This window comes from Prenolepis imparis, unplaced genomic scaffold, assembly GCF_030444845.1.
Source record: "Prenolepis imparis isolate NDT839.2.m4 unplaced genomic scaffold, iyPreImpa1.0 SCAF_7, whole genome shotgun sequence".
Lineage (NCBI taxonomy): Eukaryota > Metazoa > Arthropoda > Insecta > Hymenoptera > Formicidae > Prenolepis > Prenolepis imparis.
The window spans coordinates 665,271-687,745 of NW_028141165.1; the positions used below are offsets into that span (position 1 = coordinate 665,271).

General features: G+C 37.0%; 1 protein-coding gene across 1 annotated transcript in view; it reads right to left on the minus strand.

Moving 5' to 3' along the window:
* The window catches only part of Slip1 (SLo interacting protein 1), a 171,254-nt gene that overhangs the window by 61,939 nt on the left and 86,840 nt on the right, over positions 1-22,475 (minus strand). The gene's annotated exons all lie outside the window — the stretch shown is intronic.

Sequence of the window (22,475 nt, forward strand, 5' to 3'; positions counted from 1 at the left end):
TTTGAAAAGGATAAGGAGGAGTCGCCAGGATTCTTGACTAAAAAATAAAAAAAAAATAAAAAAAAAAATATCGGTGAAAGAAGAGCCGAAGAATTCCGTCGGGAAATTTTTCGAGGCGGACGCGAACGAAGGGGGAAAAGGGAAAGGGGGAGCGACGATTAGAACGGTGACTGTCTACGGAATCCGCTCCGGAATTCGTTTTCAGAGACGGAGAGACGTCGTCATCCCGATGTCTCGTTACGCTCTCGTCCGGCTGTCTGTCCCTCGGACGCGATAATTAACTCGGAGTGATGCATCACGCGGGGGGTTCTCAACTCGCTTTGTGGGGTCCCTGTCTGCGACCGCGTGTGCGAGCAAATTCCGCGCGCTCGGTTATAAATCGCGTCCGATGTCGCCGGCGTGTAAACCCATTTCGCGTATTATCAATCAGTGTCTCGTGTGCGAAGAAAGTGAGATAAAGAATTCCGGCGACGCCTGATCGCGAATCGAATCTTCGCCGCGAATCAAGACGAATAAGACACCGAGTATCTTTATATTGTGTATATAAATGCATAAAAATGAATGTTTATTCGATCGAGCATTATGATGGGGAATTAGCTTCTCGAAGCTCTACGTAAGTTCTCTATTAGCGCGATATCAATCAATCTGGTAATCAGTTATTGTTGTATCTGATGGCGTTAACCCCGTGGCTCCACAGAGAGCAAATAATGGTCCCTAGTAGGCAATTTGTGCACGGTATTACTGCGGGTTATTGAAATATTATTTCCGCATATATCTTGGTGGACATAATGGTAATAACAAGGTATACTTGTACAGAATAGCCTAATAAATAATCATCATTAAGATATATATATATATATATATATATATATATATGTATTATGTGTATTATTAAATCAATTACATCATCGACGGAATACAATTAACCTAATTATAATTTTCCAATTAAATGGCTATAATGATGCCCTTAGCAATCGTACTTGTCGTTGATTATAAGTGCACGTTATTTATTATTATTTCTATTTCTCAAATCCGGATTATAATTATGCGATAATTAGGCAATATATACAATATTGGCATTAATCAACGTCGGCGAAATCAGACTGCAGTGCTCAAAGTATAAACCGTCGCGACAATCGTCCTGAACGAATAGGGGAAGGTAAATCCTTTCGACAATTAACCCTTAGATTCGGACACGGTCGGAAACTTTTCCCCCCGAGACACTCTGCGCGATTCCTTCAAGGATTTTCGGCCGAGCCAACTTCCTAATAATTTTCCCGCGGGAGGAAAGTTTCATAGGCCGAGGACTGGTACGGTAAGACGATGAAAAAAGGAAAGAGGAGGAGACGGGGGAACGAAGGGAAGACGTGAGCCTAGTCTCGGCAGGATATCGTGAATTAGCCTGGAACTCCTTACAAACGCGAAATCTCGACGACTCTGGATGTTGGCGAACGCGCGAGGGAGGTTCCCCCCGGGCACGTTTCTTCGTCTGAGAAACTTTTCCCCGATGAGGGAGGATTGAAAGAGACCGGCTGCTGTTCCGAGGAACCCATGGGAGATTCACTTCCTGAATCGGCAGTGCCTCGCGAATTCTTCCGATTGAGCGCGCGCGACATTAATCGGTGATAAATTTTCGGAGCAATCCTTAATCTATTCGATCTTCGGCATTTCGTTGTTCTTTTTTGATTTGCATTTTTATCAAGTCCTTCTCCTCTCGAAATGATTCATATTTTAATTAACATTTTAATTGACTTACATTTCACTAAATAACACTCGATATATCAAATTAATAGATATTTGATATTGATTGAGAACTTAATATTTTATTTTGATATCACGATAAAATCTGAGCAATTTTATTTTTTTCTTTCTTTTAAAATCCTTTGCACATTTTTCTCAAGTTATTCCTTTTTTTATATTTAAAATAATAATAGTTTAATAATATTAAAAATAATTTTTTATATAAAAATATTATACCGGTAATAATTCTGGTATGATACAAAAAAATTGAATTTTTTACCAGTTAATTAATTATAATTATTAATAGAATAATTTCTTATACGCTTAGCAATTGACATAATTAAGAATTTATTCACCGACAATAATAAGCTCTCCTTCCCCCATATTTTTTGTTGCCACGTGCGTTTTCAGATGAAATCACGAGAGACCGTGTCAGAGTTAAGACGTCCGAGAAAACGGAAGAAGGGAAAGCGCTAGACTGGGTGCTTAACCGAGTTTGTAAAATTAACGAGCGTCTGTTCACCACGTTCGCGCTTCCTCCATTTTTCCACACCCGTTTCTCTCCTGACCTACTGCCGTCACGATCCTCGTTTATCTGGCGACAACTGTTTCCTCGACGCGTGAGACACGCGATGTGCAACGAGGGAAAAGACTTATCTAGGGACACGTTTATTTCTAGGTCGACGAAAAATTATATATGCAATTATTCAAATTTTAAATATATAAAATAAAAAATACGAGATTAAGCTTTTTTTCTGTCGACGCCCATAAATGGGAAAAGCAAATTTAAATTTATGACATGTGCTCAATACTATTCGTGTATATATGTATGTATAAATCCACAGCTCTCTCCGCATAATAAAAATGTAACTTTTAACAGTGAGTAAAATCTCCATCAAATGCAATTTTTGTATATCAAATAGACTTTATGGGAATAAATATTAAATTTTACATATAGAAATTCAGGATTCAATTTTACACCGCGTTCTCGACGAATTACGTCGAATCACGGCGGATAAATATACGGATGACAGCTTACAGTAAACGCGCGCGTGCTGCGTTACGCTTCGCCAAACGTCGAAAGCAAGGGACATGCGATGTTGAACGCGCGAATATTATTGAAAAAAGCCGAATTTCACTTATAAAATCCGCGTAATTCTAAAATAGAGAAAAAAAATATGCGCCAAACGGACGATATTTTAATCGAACGAATGATATCGCAGATCCGCGAATACCTTTGGTCGCGCCCTACATGCCGACACGATAATCGAATTAATATCCGCTAACCACACGCGAAACCGTGCGAACGCACGCTCCGAGGTCTCGTATTAACGAACAGATATAAAAAAAAAAAGATTTCGCGGCATATTCGCGCAATTGGCTCGCAACGTCAATTGTTCGATCGAGGTCGGCCGATTTGTATCGTGCGAAATAAAAATATGGAAGCGAGAAAAACGTTCCGAAATTCCGGGATAATCATGTACGCGCGTACATCGGATCACAATCACAATAGTACGCTACTGTGTGATGTCGAATGCTTTGACAAGAACGTTATAAATACCCCGGTCGACTTTCTTCATACTCTCGTTCATAATTACGAGTTTAACTTTGGTAAAGAAATTTGTGGTTAATTAATATAAAACTAAATTGTGGAAGATAGTAAATTTAAAATAATCAAAAAATTCTAATTATATACATTCTATATTTTGTAATATTACATTTGTAATACTACATTTGCAGAAGTGTAACGCGAAAATCATTTCGCATTAAAAATTTCATGACAAAAGTTGCGTGTGTTCCCGTCTATATTAATTATAAATTTATTAATTATAATATATATAAACTTTTATTAATTAATTATACAAATATATAGATGCTTCTCTCTTTTTATACATCTTTATTTTTTATTATTATAATATATAATTTAATATTATTTATTTATATTATTTTTAAAGCAGTTTATGGATTCTCATATCAAATATCTAAAGATTAAAATCCTGCATGTTTGTTATTTTCAAAAATATTTATTCTGACAATCATATGTCATCATGTCTCTCTGCAATTCTCAAAATGTTACGCAACTCGCGCGGTGCTCGCATAAATTCTTCCGGTATCGTTAAAAACATCCCGCTACAGAAACAGCGACCGAGTCTCTCTGTCTCTCCTTCGTGTACACCTTGTACACGAGATAATTCCGAGAGGATCGAGTAATTTATACCGGCCATAATTAATCGCCGCAATTTGTTTCGGTCGCCGCAGCGTCTCGCAACTTGGTTATTACTTCACGAGCGTTATAATGAATTTCCAAGATCACGCCCACTTCCGCGTGCTCCCGGCATCTCCGCGCTCAACTTATCTAACACAAAGATAAGCAGTATAGAGTCGCTCGCGAGGCTCAGCGGGGGACGCCGCACCGCGATGTTGTTACTGTTCAGATTCCCCTCGGTCATTACGAGCTTTACGATCAACATCAATTTCGAGCTTTGACGGAGCGCGCGCGAGCCCAACTTTCGTCCCGAAAACGATTGTTTTTTTTTTTTTTTTTTTTGACTGTCTCTCCCTTGTACTTTTCGTGACATCAGCATGAAACAAATGCCCTCAAGGACTTCCGGACTCGTATCATTTTGAACTTTTCGCTAGTGGTGCGAAATTCACAGCAATATGAATCTGTTTGCGAATATGGAGATAAACATTTCAACTTTTACGCAAAGTAATATAATATAAATCTACCACACTCATTAATAAAATAATAAAAAGAATTTCCTGATGAAATAGCCAGTCCACTTCAAAATACAAAAATAATTATAAATTTTTGCAAAAGGAGAATATTCACAAAAATGTTCAGAATATATTTTTAATCATCACCTTTTTTTTTAAACAGCGTTTTATACATGTTATTAAGGAATATATAAAAATAAATCTCTTTCTCTCGCGCGCGCCAATTTAAAATAATTGTCTTCCGATTATATCAAAATGTTTTCGGATATAAAAGAATCCATTAGTGTGCTAATAAAGTTACAAGAGGTTGAAATCTTAATTTTGTTCTATACGTTCCTAACCTGGAGTCGGATAGCTTCCTTCACCAGGTATATTCCTCTTTTTCCTGCTTTCGCCGCGTAAAAGGGCATCCACCTAACTTTTTTTTTCTCATATTTTCTTGGTAAAGTGTCCCAACCCTCGTTCGTCGACATTCATCCAGCCCCATACCGGCTATCTTAAACTCTCGACGATGCTCACCCCCGTGTCAAGTCGTTCCTCTTTCCACGATTACTCGTTTCCCACCGAGAGAGAGGCGCAACTTCTTAAGTCTTCCCCTTTTTTCTTTATTGGAGATCTCAAAGAAACCATCGCTTCTTCTCGTCTAGCGCACGTGCGCGCGAATAAAAATATATCAGTCGTTTAACTCGTTGATAATTATACAATTACGCATTAAATAAATCGTCATTCGTCATTCGTCATGTAATTAATAATTACGCATTAATTATTTGTTTGAATCGCATAAAAAAAAAGTATAATTACGGCACATATTTTAAATCTGCATTCGAAAAGTAAAATTGTTCAAAATAAAAATAAAAATATAATGCAAAATATGTGAGATGAATATTATTTTTAGCCCCGTATTGACTAAAAACTCAAATGGTTCATATAATTTCGATAATCGATTTTCGTTGCAATCTCACTGAATGCTTTCTCATAGTTTTAAACTCGCGTTTTTCACAAAACATACCAATTCATTACCATTAGTGCCAGACAGTTTTTATCAATATTACTGACACTAATGGCTCGCGCGCATCACTCGCGTCATTGATTATTCTTTATAATCCATTGCTCATCGCGCGTTATCGTGATGATCGACTGCACATTAATGTTTAACCTGTATGATGCATTCGCATTCGAGTGAACCAAACAGAACTCGTCCCCGTGTAATCTCACAGAAAACCTCTACATGACTGATATATATAGCAATATGAAAAGATGGTCGTTCATATTTCACGAATAATAGTACGTCCAACTTGAAAGCATATTTTTTAAATACAACTCATGTCAGATAAAATGGAAATGTACACGAGAGACAATGTACCACTTCATTGAAGTAGTGAAGATTACACAGAGGAGATATTTAAAAAATACGAAATATTTTTCTAACAACAATTTTTTTGGCCAATTTAGAGACAATTTTTTTTTAATATTGAGGTATTTTATCAATAATTTTTAAATTATAATTAAGTTAAAGAGAAAGGCTTTTCACAAGCTGCATTTACTGTAGCGTCAAGAAAGGTCAACAAAATTATATTTTCTAGCTCATTTCAGGTGGAATTTACTTAATAGAATTGCAGTTTGAGAGTTACAGATATATAAAAGAGAAAAATTAGAAATTTGCAAAAAAATGACAAATTGATTCGAAAATCTACTATTACAAGGACATCTAGTTTTAAGACATTCTAATAAGTGATTCTTATACGGTTTAATCGAGTGATTTATGTATGTTCACGTTTCTGAAATATGACATCAAACGAACGAGCGTGAGAATTTTGTATCCAAATTAATAGAAAGACTTTATTTAAAGATATCCAAGTATCGTGTAAAGTCGCTTAAAGCAGAATATGTTAATAAAATAGTTTACAAAGTTTATTCCTTGAAAATTCTAAAAAGATTTGGCAGCGAAGAATCCATCAAGCGAATCGCGTGTTCCTTTCGTCTTCGGCTTCGAAAGAGGGCTTTCATTAAGGCTTCGAAAAAAATGTGTTCTCGGTAAAATCTGGCACGATGTTTGACGACGAGATGACGGTGGGAAATGCACATTTAAACACGTAATTTTTTTCGATGGAACCTTTAACTTTTTCACAGTCAAGACGCGAACATTTTTTTTCATCGTACTCTTTTATTTAAATAACTTTTATCGCTCATATGTTACCCTTACATATAGATAAAAAAAGTAAAAATAAAAATAAAATACAAGCTAACATAAAAATTTGAAACATCCAAGTATATGTAATTTAGATTTATTTTATAAATGCGTAAAAAGAATTTATTTTATATCAAAATTTATATAGTCTGTATTTTAATTATTGAAATGCAGGTATAAAATTTGAAACGTAAACATAATTAGACTTAATTAACGTAAATTTAATGAATAAAAATATTGATCTCCGCTCTTTTTAATATAGAAGAATTAATCATATAACTTTATTGGCGCGTATAAAATTCCCAATCTGTGCCTCAAGGGAAATATAAATTATTCGCATACGTCGTCTCGTGTTTCGCGAGATTCATCGAGCCGCGTGATTTAATTCTGCTCGCGAATCATCGACGTCGAATCGACAGCGGGGAATTAATAATAGAGATCACGGATTTATCCCGGGACTCGAATAAGATTTCGTCATTTGGAAAGCGCGATTATATTGCCAGTTGGGAATCACCAGCAGAAAGGGATTGCTTAATCAAGCTGATTGATAGAACGAATCGCTTTGTAACCGACCCCACCGCCTTGTTATTGATACGATTCGACTAACAACGAGCCAAAATTGACAATGTCGCACCCTCGTGCACCTGCATTTCGATAATTGCATCCGCTGCCGAAGCAAGCGATATAACGGGTGATGCGATAATTGCACGTTTCTTTCTTTTTACCCGGTGAAAATTCTGCACATTTTGTGTTTAATACGTTTCGCATATTTTTTTTTTTTTTTTTCTAAGCAAAAACTTAGTTTAGACGGATGTTTAAATAACATAAGAAATATTTTGGATAAAATCTATAAAGTGTCGAAAGTATGCGTTCTATAGAACACTCTTACGAAATAAACATCTTCCGATAATTCGAGTATCACATAACACAATTCTGTTACAAAAGTGTAATTTATACTTTTCAAGTAAATATTTATTTTATGTTAAATTTATTTATGTTTTCTCTGTCAGCTGTGCGCTCGTGACTCTGAGATTGATTATTCTTTGCGACCTTTATATTCCAAGATTCCTTTTAACATTCACCGCCGCCAAAGGGAGAGAAGAATATTAATTCCGCGTAAACGTTAATTAAGCATAATCGTCCTGCGAACAAAACCTAGGAACGAACGTTCTATTTCCATTCCTATCCCGGCTGCTTCGGTGTAAAGAGATGAAAGAGTGTCTACTTGACATACATACTTTTAATTCGGAGGAAACAAACGAGAACGAGCACGCCTTTAGAAGCTTTGGCCCGCTGACTCCACAAGGTTCACTCGCAATTTGTCCGACTACTATGACATAATCGCGAGTGCATTTACATAGAAGCATATTTCTTTATATAAAAGTATATAGTTACGTTTTTCCTTCAAAGCGTATAGAGAGCTCCAGTAGAAAATAGCTCCATTACAGAGTAAAGTCACGCAAAGCAAAATATATCAATATACATATATACAGAGACACAATATCTTTATAACAGAATTTCAAAAATTTATAAATAAAAAATATAAAAAATTGACATACTTAAATTTTTTTAAACTTGTTTGTAAGAGGAAAATTTAAAAAAATTAATAAGCTCAACAAAAATTAATTAATTAATGATCCACAAGTGCATCAAAGAAACAGATATTTATCAAAATAAATTTTCATTTTTCGAGAGAAATAAAATTATGTGATAACAGTTACTCAATGAAAAAGTCAATGAACAATCATGGAAAAGAAAGAAAGCGATAATTTTTTAGACTTTCGAGAAGACTTTGATATATTCGAGTATCGATTTAACGTGTCTTTTTGAAGAGTATGTATTTTACGACATCTATTATTACGACGCGTATATTTTCTCATTATTGAATCGGTTTGTCCATCAAAAGAATATCCCATTATTCTGACGATCGGCAAGTTTTCGAGTGTCTTAAGTGCAGAACGATCGCAAGCGACCCGGCGTGGGATGAAAAAAGCTCGCTTCCGGAATGATTACTTGCACAGTTGACGCATTAAAGCGCCGGGACGCTTTCAGAAGGACGAAGGAGGAGCACCCTGGAAGCCCATCAACGTTGTCGAGAGCAAATCCTTGTATAATGGAACGATCTAACCGGGGCCATCGATCGTCCGAGGGTGCGCGCTTCTCGCTTCTCCACGGCGTGTAACACCGCATCCGCATTCGCACCAGCACCACCAGCACCACCAGCACCACCACCACCACAGACGTGCGGTTTCAATTTTGCCGACGCTCTGACCGTTCACGCATCCCCTCGGACGTAGAGGATATTATATCTTCGACCGCTGCCTCGCTTACGAGGATGTCTCACGCACTTACAGTAACGCGCTCCCGTAACTTTGATGGACGCGTTCTAGCATGCTGTAACGTTACTACGTTATTAATGGTCCCGGTATCACGTTCGAAATGTAATTTCGCGAGATTTATACGAGGTATTTTGCTTGGCGATGAGCGTATTTTCCCGAACAGGGTGATAATTTCTGTGCAAAATATCGAAATACGATTTTTCCCTTAACGAAATTTAGCGAAAATCCCTTTGATGGACGCGCGATCCAATCCATGTTGTAACTCGATGTTATTAATGGCCTCGGGAGTACGTTCCTCCATGTAATTTTACGAGATTTATGCGCAATAATTGATGATAAGCATATTTAACGGAAATATATAATATTTTTCGTCACAAACTAAAATAATTTCTCCTCTAACAAAATTTTGTTTTAATTTAATGCATTAAACACATGACAAGCATATAAATACAATTTTATTTTACATTTTCTTTATTCTTCGCAATACGTATACTTTGGTAGTTTGAAAATTATATTCAACTAAATCAATATTCTTTACAAGTAAATTTTAATATCATTTCTTTAATTAAAGATTATCTTTTGATACATGAATTTATATAGATGAGATCTGCTTCAAGAGTTGCATCGTATATATATGTGCGAAGGATTTCCAATTTTGTATCGGTAGCAGGAAAACCCTCTTACCCTATCCCGAAATCCGCCGCGCATCCAACCCCTTCGATTATGAGAATGTATCGCTCGATTACACAGGATCGTGTCAACGCGCGATAGCGAATTTACGTTGCGATCCCACAATCCTGTGTGGAAGGGTGACGGAAATCAGCCGATATTGCAAACTGCACTTGAGTGACGAAGGATCAGCTTGATCCTCTGATTGATAGCTATTCGCGACCGCATTGAATCCTAGGATGTATCGTGTATTTAAGTATCACCTCATCGATCAAAGATGAAGATTGTATAGATTCTCGCAAATACGTTAAGACACCCTTCGATAAAAATTCTATATATTTAAATATATATAATTTCTAATACAATTTTGTACATATCAATATATGTATATATATTTTTATTATGTGAATGTTATTCAGTTTGAAAATTTATATTACATAGTAGGTCAATTTTACGTCGAAGAAAGTGCTTACGAGGTTCGGTGAGATGTGCTTGAAGGGAATTAACTTAGTGAGAGCGATGTGACACGAATTCGATCTTATCTAAGTATATACGTGCATGATTACCGTCGATAAACGATATCAAAAGAGACTCCTGATTAGCTCAATCTCGTGATTATCAGCGACACCTTACATCGTATTCGCATTTATTAACTCACAGATACTATTTGCTCTTTAGGATTTTTTAATTCTTCTTCATATAAAATTTAATACCAACTAGATTGTCATCTCGTAAATATTTCATACATTTTAAATCTTTATTTCTTGCTCGTAATACATAATATTTTTTTATTTGGGAACAACTTAATAGTAGATTGCTCTCATCTGAGAAAAATTCGACGACGGCATAAGTTTCCCAAAATATGCATTACAATTTTGTATCAACAATCGCGCATCGTTTGGACGGTTTTTCTGTATAGAGAAAAACGAATTCAAGGGCGCCCTCGAAAGTTTCTGCAGATATACGCGTTCTCTCTTTACGAGAGAATCCACCCGCGCTCTCTCCCTTAGGCTTCAGCTTTGTTCCACCGTATTTCAAAGCAAGGTCTCATTTTATGCACGCCTATGCAAATCTTGATAACGCCCGATCGGATCGTTCTAAAGGAATAAAAAAGCACTCGTGTCAGAAGTATCGTATCGTCGCCGCAAGAAATCAGCGAAAAAAGCATAACTGCTATTATATGTGTCTATCTTGCGATTAAAATCTTTTTTCGCGTAGTTTATGATAACTGTTCTTCTGATAACGATATGTTATCTGTCATATGAGGTTTCATACGAGAGAAGCTTCGCTTTCTTCGAGAGATACGTTTAAGTTTTATTTAATAAATATTTTTGAATACTATATCCTAGAAAAATAATAATTAAAAGAACCATAAAAAATGTATAATCATTAGAATTAATTTAAATGTGATACTTCTTTGACACACATTATTATAAGTGGTAATGTAACATTTGACAATCACGCTCCAGATTGAAATATCGCGAAAATATTGCGCCACGAGAGCAACAACTTCAATTAAGCGATCGTCCGAGGAAACTCGAAATCGACAACGGCGTGTGTTAGCACGAGATGTGGCGAGACTATTCTCCGTGCAACCACCAGAAGCACGGAAGCAGCACGGAAAAGCATTGATTCGACGGAAAAGGCATTATGTGGGAGAGGGTCATGGGAAGCAGTCGCGGGACGTGTCTCGAATTCACAATAAGCCGACGAAGCGCGCAGTCAAATAGCATCCTACGGCGGATCGAAACCACCTGGCAGACGGATCTCGTTTAACTGGCTCTTCGCGCTCGGCTGGTCCTTCATTTTGCTCTTCTGCCCTATCTGTACTCTAGGTTCTCTCGACTTTGGAAATTTCAACACACGTGACAGTGTGTATGTATGTACACTCGATGCGCTCCTCTTCCTCGCTAGATCTTTTCAAGATCGATTGCAGAAGATACTTTAGTCTCGGTACCAGATAGAGATACCTGAACACGTATCTATTACTAGGGTCTCGTTGCATGCGAAATGTTATTTTCTTTTTACAGAAATAAAATTACGTAAATAATTTCTGATTTTGCAAAAAAAAAAGAAATATAAAGAGAAGCGATACGTTAAATACGTATACGCGTAGATGAAAACGTAGCTTTCTCAAATATCTAAGAAAAAAAGATATATTATATACATAACTACTATACTATATTTGCTGCTGGATACTACTTTTAAATATATATTCGATCTTTCTATTTTTATTTCGATATCAAAGATTCGCTTCGTTGGTTCTCAAAATTCGCTCTCCCCGTTATCTCGTTCTCAACTAGAGTGAAATCCCCCCATCCCGAAAGAGAAACATCAATTCACCACCGGCCGAGTTCCAGATTATCGTAAAACTCGATCTACGATAATCCATAATCGATAGATGATGAGCCCTTGTGCGTGATAACAGCGAGATTGTTCTCCGCGAATATCTCGTGAAATCTATCTACCGCTCTTTTCGATATCTGATATTTCTGCCAGTTTTTCCGGATGTCCAATATCCTTCTATATACTTGATACTTTTACATTTGTTTTTTTCAGCGTTCAATTCCGCGTCAGTTTTCAAATTTTATCTCGCTAGAAATGTGCGTGAATAAAAATATACTTTGACATTAACGGTGTAAAATTCGATCATTTTTTCTTTAAACGTATTTTCATATCACGATTATAATCAGGAATACAATAGATCGGCAATATATAACGTGAATATAATTTAACTAATATAAGAGATTAGTTCCTAAGATGCCTTTCGATAATTAATCTCGTTAAACTTCGTCTTATATGCAGCTAATTCCAATCTCACGTAAAGATGCTCGTATCTCTGCGCTCGATCGCATAACATAGTTTCGCCTGTAAAGTACCGGATCCTTCCTAAGATCATGTAGATTCTCAAGCTTCACGATGAGCCCGTCCTGTCGCCGGCAGGGACAAGCGGTCTATCTATCTCCCCGCCTTCCTCTTTCATCAAATCCCAATCTATCCCGATGTTCGCCCGATTCCTGCTTCTTACACGGATAATCCCGACCACCCCGCGGAATCCCGAGCTTCTTCTCGCATACTCGAGCGTCTCTCGGCGCGCACGTTTATGCAAATCCCGGTGACATCGATCAAGCGTTCCACAAGCAGCCCTCAAGAGTCTCGTTACGGCCGGAACTCTACTCGGGCTTCGCCATAATCGTAACGTCACTACCGTCGTCCGCCAACTGCGTCGTGCATATTCGAGATAACGCGTAAAAAAGTTCTACGCGCACAAGATATTCGGCCACGCTTGTGAAAAGCCCGCTTTTTCAGCTCGAAAGCTAACGTGTCGCCGTATAATCGGCTTGGACGCAGGAAGCTTCTCGTGTGTACACATGCGGCGGCAAGAGCTCTTCATCATATTAGCGGATGGAAATGAATTACGCATCATGTGGTGTCGTCTAAAATATATTTAATGTTGAATCTTATTGTCAAATGAACATTTGCCAACTAAATTTTTACCTACCAATCGTCATAGATTTTTAATTTAAAGAAAAGCGTCCAATTAACTTTTTAAAGGAAAAATTAAATGAATGATGTGAACAAAAAAAATTCGTGAATGAAATTTCTTGAGGGTGTTATTCTATATACAAAACATACCGCTATAATATAGTGAAAGAGAGAGAGAGACAGAGAGAGCTCAGGTTATACGCGGGGTTCTTTTAACGGTGCCCAACAATCCCCTGGGGTCGCGTCGCCGTTGGCGGTTCCCCTCCATTCGCCTCCTTATTATAATCTCTCGCCTCATTTGGAAACCTCATAAACCGAGATGAATCCGCGGCATGGCGCACGGGAGACTCGTAAAGCCCTAAAAGCCACAATGGCCCGCGAAAGATCAAATGCTGCGCCCGAGGACGACATTGTTCTCGATCCGGAGAAAAGTAGACGTGGCACCTGAAGATCAAAATAAACTTTCTCGCGAAAAAATGAGATTTTCATCGTTCGGATTACGCGCCCGAATATAATACTTTAATTGCGCGAGAGCAATTAGACACGAAATTCTTTCGAATAAATTAAATTGCTCGTGCCACTAGACAAGAAAAACATTATATAGTTATATATTCTTGTTTCGCATTGCTAAAGTAATTGTATACGTTTCTGAATGTTATTAAATTTATCTGAAAAAACGCCCGTTTAAAATTAATTAATGAAATACTAAAAATACAGAAATTATCATTTAAATGGCTATTAATATATAAGAATATAAACGAGGAGTTTAATTAAACATTATCATCGATTGAATGACATAGAGAGGCAAGCATTAATCTCTCGAAGCAGCAGTCTCTCGGAACTCGGTTTTCATTAAAGAAAAAAAAATGTCCGAGTCACATTGTACGGAGGGGGTGCCGAGTTCGCCGTTGTTACCGCGATAAGAGCCGATAAGTATGGCATTAACGGAGCTAGCAAGAAGAAGAATCACTCGGACGTGTTGCACATCGATCATCTGTTTTGTCGAGACGGCCGTTCGACGAAAAACGAGCTTATCGGCAACGCAGTATACGTCGAGGGCCTCCACGTGCGTTCCTTTCTTTTAATTTAGTTTTCAACCGATAATGTATCTTGCTCAGGATCTTATCATTCTCCCCCTCGATTCCCTCCTCCCTGAGAGAGAAACTTGGTGCAACAAGAAATGTATATCGTACAAAAACGAGATACCGCTTTAATACGCTTTGTCGGCTTTGGACTGGAGTGATAAATGGCATTATAATTGTAACAACGCTGTTAATGCGTAGAAATCAGATTAAAATCTAATTTTCATTACTATAAAATCAATCACACAATCGAATATAATTAATTAATAATTAAATAATTTCCATCGCCTATTTTCAACCTACGTGGACGATGGGCGGGACAATTATAGAATCGTGGAATTTTACGTTTTCATTGTAGACCTTCCAGCGACAATAATAGAATTTATAATTAACGATAATTTTAGCGATAATTTCGATGAATGCCGTTACACAGCTGCGTTTTATCCGCAATGCGTATTAGCGATGGATAAAGAGAGGGTCGGTGCACGTTCGCGAGAGAAGGGAGAGAGGGTGAAAAGGGAGAATCTGCGCTGATCTGCCTCTATTTGATTACGGATGATCCGACCTGAGTCGGCGATCTGTGCGCGAGTATTCAGACCGTCCGTCTCGCCGAGTGGATTAGGAGAGAAAAATCCATGAAGTCGTGCTTTCAGCAACGAGATGTGGATCATTCCGGGAGATTAATACGGTAACGGGCAGCAATCTTGTAAAAAAAAAAGCTTCTTTTTATGCTCTCCATTTTAAATGAAATACCTTATAAATGCAGCACGAAGAGCGTATAAATTAGTCTTTCCATCCTCAGATCTTGCGATAGTAATATACGTATAATTAACTAATATTAAAAAGCACGATAAAAAAAATAACTATTATCCTCTATAATTGAATTTTCAATTACGTAATTAAAAGAAAAAAATTAATTGGATTCACTTAAGGCTCACAAAATTAAAAAATCTCGTAATTTCAAATCGATACACTATCGCAGAAATTAATTGCCCAGATAGCAAACATATATGAATGAAAAAGTTGCGATAAACGATGATTTGCCCGCCCCAAAGTTTCGCTAATAGAAAACCAATTTGAAATTTATGAAACAATCTCTCATTAATAAAACTGATAACAACAGCAGCGGGACACGCTTATACATCATTAAACAAATTGTTTCGGAAATTTCTGCGCGTCGATGTGTTAAACGTCCGGATAAATTGCGAGAATCTAATAAAAAGCGATGAAATACGGGCAAATAGCCCCGCGAGCACAATAAAATTTGACATACTGTATACAGAGTTGCGCACACAAATATACACATATGGCCGCCTAAATACGGACATTACGGAGGTGCAGCAATCTAATAATCGTTGAAGCTGTACGTACAACTGCGCTCTGTTTTACGGTTTGATGGCTCATTCACTCGCGGTCTCGTCAGTAGCCATTCCTACGGATTAGTTGACCTTTACGCGTCGTATAAACTACGCCAAATCGGAGCCGATCAACCGAAGTTACTTCGCTATCAATGTACCTAGTTGCGGAGTAAACACTCTCGCGTTGAATAGTTCGGGGATTGCCGTTCCACTCGCACGGAAGATTGAATGGGCGACAATCAATTAATTGTCTCGGAGGCACACAACAAAAACACTGCAAATCCAAGCGCCATGTAGATGCAAATTCGCAAGAAAAAAATTCTAAATACATCTGTTCACACACAAAAAAAGGAAGAAATGCAATAGAAAAATATTCGTCGAATAAATTATGCACATTGTAAATAATTCCATAAAATTTCTCTTATTATCGAGCTAGATATATTTGCGATATTTATAGTGTCTTCTGTCTTTTCAAAAATTTTTTAAATATAAGGTGTTTAATTGCATGGTAACTTATCGCAAGTTTATGCTTTTAATCATAAGCTCGCGAAACATTTCATCGGCATGATCTCGATGAGGTTTCGAGAAAGCAAAGTCTCTGGCAAATCGATATCGTCGCGACGTCGCGAGAAAACTTCTCCGCGGACTTTCCTCGATTTTTCTTTCAGGGTGGAAAATTTTTCCGCCACACATCACAAAGACCGTGTCGCCGTTTCCGTGCGGCCAGAGGTAGTTAGCCGTTTGGAAAGGTGCTGGTCGACGACCAAGGGGGAGAGTTTAGAAGCTACCACTCGGAAGAAAGCGAAGGAGAAAAGATGGGAAAAAAAGGGAAGAAACCGCGCCGGACTGGCGACCGCGATGAAAAGAGAAGAAGGCGAGAAGCAGACGCGCGAAATAAGTTTCTGTATTTCTAAAGCCGACCGTTTCTCGGCAAATACTGCCGCGCGCGTCTCTCGGCACACAATATTATCACACCGAAGAGATCTAAACTATCACTGACGGTGTCGCCGACCAATTCAGGTCGTTCCGGAGTTCATTTGCGGCGTCGAAATGATTCTTGAAACGTGCCTATAAGCTCGGCCTGAGATCCTCGGGCCATCGGATTCAAGAATCCGATTCAAATTAATGGATATGAATATTTTTTGTTAAATAATCGCGTATGCGCGATACAGTCGTACAGCTTCTTTCCGCGTCGTCGACGTTAAAATATTTTTATTATATTCGCTATTTGTTCAGACAAATAGCGAATTCACTTCGCAGCCTCGTTCAGTCTGTTACGACACGTTTTCCATGAAAGTTTCGATAGTCCCCATCTGGAACTTCAGCATCGATCGTAGAATATTGCTTCGTTGGGACGCTTTACGTACTATGATAAAATATCGGAATGGTTGGGATACCAGCTGTCGCAAAAGGGAGCACTTTCATCATATCAAATGAATACGCGCACGATGCGGCAATAAAGCTCGTCGCGAAGTGCGTCGAACGCACGTGTAGAGCGAATATATACTTAAAAACATGATCGTTTGTTATTTAATACGTATCATGTGCACTTGTCACAATTTCCAGATGAATTTGTCATGTAGCGCACAAAAATAACGGTTATAAAGTTTTATGGAGATAAAAATACCGAAAGAATTGTCGATATATACAATATATACATTATTACAACTGTCACATCTAATTATTACAATTGGAAATACTTTAGTGGCTTTAAACATGTGTGTTAAAACACATTTCAAAGATTATATTATAGAGTGATATTTTTTATAATTATGAGTCATCTGACAAGATTACCTAATTAAAGATATATCGAAATAGGCTCTCTGAGCCAGCCAATCAGTGGTAATCTCGGTGCATAAGTCGCGCGATGATACGAGTATCTTGAATGAAAATTTTGTCGACCCTTGTTGCAGTGTGGCAGAATGAAATTAAATGATACGTTCGCGAGGCGGAACCCCCCGGGCGGATATACCTGATAATTCTATCGGCGGCCATCAGGGAATAAACTAATTTTCGGTATCCTTTGTTCCTCGTTCTAACCGCGCGCGCGACAAAGAGCCCTCCGGATCTCTCTGCTCCCAATATATGTATAATGCCATCGGAATCTATCGGTACCGTCACCCTCTCGCGCATACTCTATCTCTGCCTCTTTCTGCGCCACTTCCCTTCCTCCCCATCCCCGCGCATGAACCACCGTCCACGACCAATATACGATTGGCCGAGCATCGATCACTGTTCGTACCCGAACACGTAGCGAAATCGCTTTCGGCTGGGTTTCAAAGGAACATGACGGACTGAGGAAAATTTAGCAGCTGTAACTACTAAAGTGCTTCGTTACCATCTCTCTCTCTCTCTCTCTCTCTCTCTCTCTCTCTCTCTCTCTCTCTCTCTCTCTCTCTCTCTCTTTCATTCTCTCTCTCGTTATTTGGCAATTTAGCAATGAGAGTATGCAGATCAACATTCTGTAATCTCTCGGAAATGAAACGTATCGCAGGTGAAATAGATAAATCGTTTCAAGAGAAATGGAAATGTTTGAAGGCGTTCAGTAATGCTCAATCATTTTACGCTCACTCTTTGATCATCATCTCTGTAATCAAAACTATAGGAGAGAAATAAATGTTTTTTTTTTTCCTGTAATGTTCTGAAACTTTGTAACTCTCAATCTCATATATAAGCATAGCTTCTCGCGTCGAATAAACATACATATATCTTGTCAATATATCCTCGATGGCGGATATCCGAGTGCTAGGCAACTATGATTTGCTTCGGTAAATCATGTTTTCCACACACATGACGGCTCGTTCTCCCTGGACCTCTCTGTAAACTCAGTTACGAACGACGCTAATCGAATTAAATCAAGGAAGCTTTCAGGCTGACGAGAAAATTTAAGCGCGGATAGAATCTCACGCAATGCTTCGCAAAAATCCGGAAAGCGTCGCGCGCATTGGATTAAGCAGAGAAGGTACAATCGTACAATGCGCAATTACTCAACATTCGCGCGGCAAAATCTCGTCGAGATGAACATGATGAGATAAATTAAATTCGTCGGAAACGAAACGGTAAGCATAATGAAGCGCGGAAATAATGAGGGCATAAATTACATTTTGCTAGAATTTCGTTTGTTAACGAAATCAACAAGAAATTTTGAACAAATAGCATTAGTAATATTGAGAATATAAAAGTTCTTGTTGTACATATAATCTCCATAATTCGAAAAGATTTTTTTTTAGCGCTTCGCTTATCGAAATTTATATTAATATATATATTTTTTTTTAATTTTTTGATATATAAAGAAGAATTATATCTCAATAAAGTAAAAGTATGATTTAAAACGAAAATTAAAAGAGAAAGAAAATTCTAAAGTTTTATAAGTGCTTCAAAATAGATCTGTTATATCATCGCGCAATGTTTATTCCCTTCCTGATTTGACGTAAGATATAGAGAGATAAAGACAGATATTGGGTTAAAGCTATAGAAGGTCGGTTTGAGCAGAGATGGACCACGGAAAAAGCCTCGAGGATCAGGAAAAGGGAAACGCACCTCAGAAGAGACGATCGAGACCGGGACGGAAGCACATCGAATAGGATCGTGATTGGATAGCGACAAAATAGAGTTGGGTAGGATATATATACACACATGTATCGTACGATATTGAGTCTATGGATGACCGGATGAGCCTCTGAAATTTATTCGATCAATTCGTAGCTCGCGAAGGTCGAGAGAATCACAAACGCGAAAAAGAAAGAGCAATGATTTCTTGGTATATGAAGATAATCTTCGAGAGATCGAAATTTTTATAATCCACGGAATGCTCAAATAAGAATGTTTAATGAAGATGACATTTCAAGTCTAATTTTTCCTCTTAAAAATCCTCCTTGATGACATATACAATATATGTATAAATGCGGGTTTATTTTATACAAAATTTCCACCCACACTTTCTTTGTCGTATATTCAAAGTGGCATTAGGAGTGCAAGTCGCATTGCACCGAGACGCGACACCACTGACAACGAGAAGAACTTTACAAATCGCGAGCGACGTCGCGTACGTGTATTACTGCGTTAAAGGGCGACGAAACACGGTTCACTTCCCTGACAGTGCGTCTGCGAGAGATTTTACGTCCAAAAAGAGAGAGAAACGACGCGAGAGTGGTGGGCGACAGAAAAGAATTCACGCCTGAATAAAAGTGCGTCGCACTTGCGTGATGCATACACGTTGCTTGTCGATCTCGAGGAAAATTTAGGCCATAGTATCGTTTCAACTTTGAAGATACTAAGCTATGTTTTTATCCTAGCTTTCGTAAGATATATTCCATATAAGTTGATAGCTTTAAATTATGAAATAATTATATAAAATATATAATATATATATATATATATATAATATAAAAAAATATATATATATTTAATTATTATAAATTTAATAATATTAAAAGTTCTTAGAATATATATAACTTGATTTTTTTATATAAAATAAAAATAAAAATATAAAATATAAAAATAAAAAATATGTAAAAGAATTTAAAAAAAGAAAAAAAATTTTTATCGACAACATTCTCTTCCTTCATTATAACAATAAAATTAAATAATAATTAAAGCGATAAAGATTGCACGATTCACATTAAAAAAAGTACACGGCGCATTTTTCAAATGCACTCTCACTATCCCCTTAAAAGAACATGCTCTGCTAGATGAATCTAAAAAAATCACGTCCCCAAAAAGTTGACAGCCATCATGGTCCATTTGCTCATACCGATCAGCGATGCGTGTAATGTGTTCCGGATGGATAAAAGATCAAGAGAGATTTCTTGTGTAGGAAAAATCCTGCGCGTGCAGGATTTTTCCTACACTCATCCGAATGAATTGGCGTGCACTACGGTAGATTTCTGTAATATTAGAAATGAGATGTCACACCCTTCCTACCTTCTACTTCCTTGGAGGAAGGACAAAAATGTTTCGCCGTGTTTAATAAAAAAGTCAAAACGTATGACAGGTGTTGGAAAAATATCCCTTAACCTTCTTGCATTTTGTTTTTTAAAAGATAAAAGAACATAATGGAGGCAGACAATTAATTACATCCTCTTTAGACAGACACATAAATAAATTGTAACTTCTTACAAAGATATCTTGTTTAAAAAGTTTGAATTACATTGTAGTTTTATATTAATTAATAATTAATAAGATATAACTTGTTAAACATTTTTTATATATCGATGTAATTTGAAAATTATCAAATTAATGATTATTGTTTGTGAATTTCAATGTATATACATATAATAACGCTAAGCACAATAATATCTTAATAAAGACTCAATTTTTCAATAACAGCAATTGCTATGTTAAAATTATTAATATTAGTAAATTTAATAATTATAATTACAAATGTGTTTCATAAATAATTGTTTTAATGAACATACACATCTTCAGTCATTCAATATTTTAAATTTTCAATCAATTTTTTATACTTTAATCAAATATTTGACACTTCAACAATATTTGCCTTTTCATAACAGCTGACAATTTACAATGTGTCTATGTAATTTTTATGTACTTTTTATAGAAACTGTCCAAAAAAAAAATTAATGAAGCAAACATTCACCGCTTCAGCGCGACATTGACGTGGCAATTTTTACGAATGCATAACGGTGCACTTTCCATACGAATCGTGACAGGAAATCTATTTGTTTACACCGAGTCACCGTTATTAATGCCGCGTATGTGTCTCGTTATATAGTTCCATTTCGTTTTCCCCGTCCCATCATACGTTTTCACAAGTTGCACACTCTCGTGCTTTTTTTGTCGTTTGCATTCAACCATTGAGAGAAGGATTCTGTAAAAGATGCTGCTCGCGATAAACACACATTCACGCTTGAATAGGACCGCCTAGTCGCTAAATCGTGTCCCGAAAAAATATATTAAGACGCCACCGTAAAGTGGGCCACGTTGTTGTATATTTTTAATGACACTACAAGCGAGAGAATCTTGCAATTTTCGCGCTACTTTTTGCCTCGCAAAGGTTTTATTCATTAATAAAATTGTCATCAAAGATGATAAGGATGACTAAGATTTATTTATATAAGATCAGTATTGAAGAATCTTCCTATATGTTTGTAAGCATCATTAACTTTTTCATGAGATTTAAGATTTTTGTGACAATTTTAATCCAAATTCAATGGATAATTCTTTTGAATTAATAATCATGTGTTTCGACACGCATTTTGAAGCATAATTGAGTGCTGTGCATAGTATCGAAACATGCGATTATTAAAGTCAATTATAATTGTTTTTATCAATATGTTTATCAAAATCTCTTTTTATTGAAGGAGTAAAAATTATGAGTAAATAACTTAAAGAACTGAAAAGCGAAAGTGATATACGAGAAACTAGCCCTCCAAATTTATATTCTTCTTTCTCATTGTATTGTACAATTTTTCAAATCAACTTATCGAAAGACTAATCTATAGAAATTCCCATTAGTCATCCCTGTAATTGACTCGCTGCAAATAAAAGAAAAGAAGTAGAATATATACATAAATATCAAAGTCAAAGATATAAATAGGAAGAAAATAGCGACAGAAACGTCGGTGGCCAAAAACTGTTTTGGCATCAAGCGAAAAAAATGAATAAAAAAAAAATGCAGGGGAATCTGGTAGGGAAAAAAAGCTCTTAGTCTTTCTCCCAATGTAGATGAGAACGAAAGATGGACCGAAAGCGCAAAACGCGCTTTCGGTGCTCTCGCGCGCGAAGTTAAAAGTTAAAAGGGGATGACTAATGTAAACCGGTTCGGAACTCGTTAAGCAACGCGAGTCCGGTCGTGTCGTCGAGTGTGTATAACGAATACGAATTCTCGTTGATGCGCGTATTTTTTTTTGTTTTTTTTTATCCCTTGTTTATT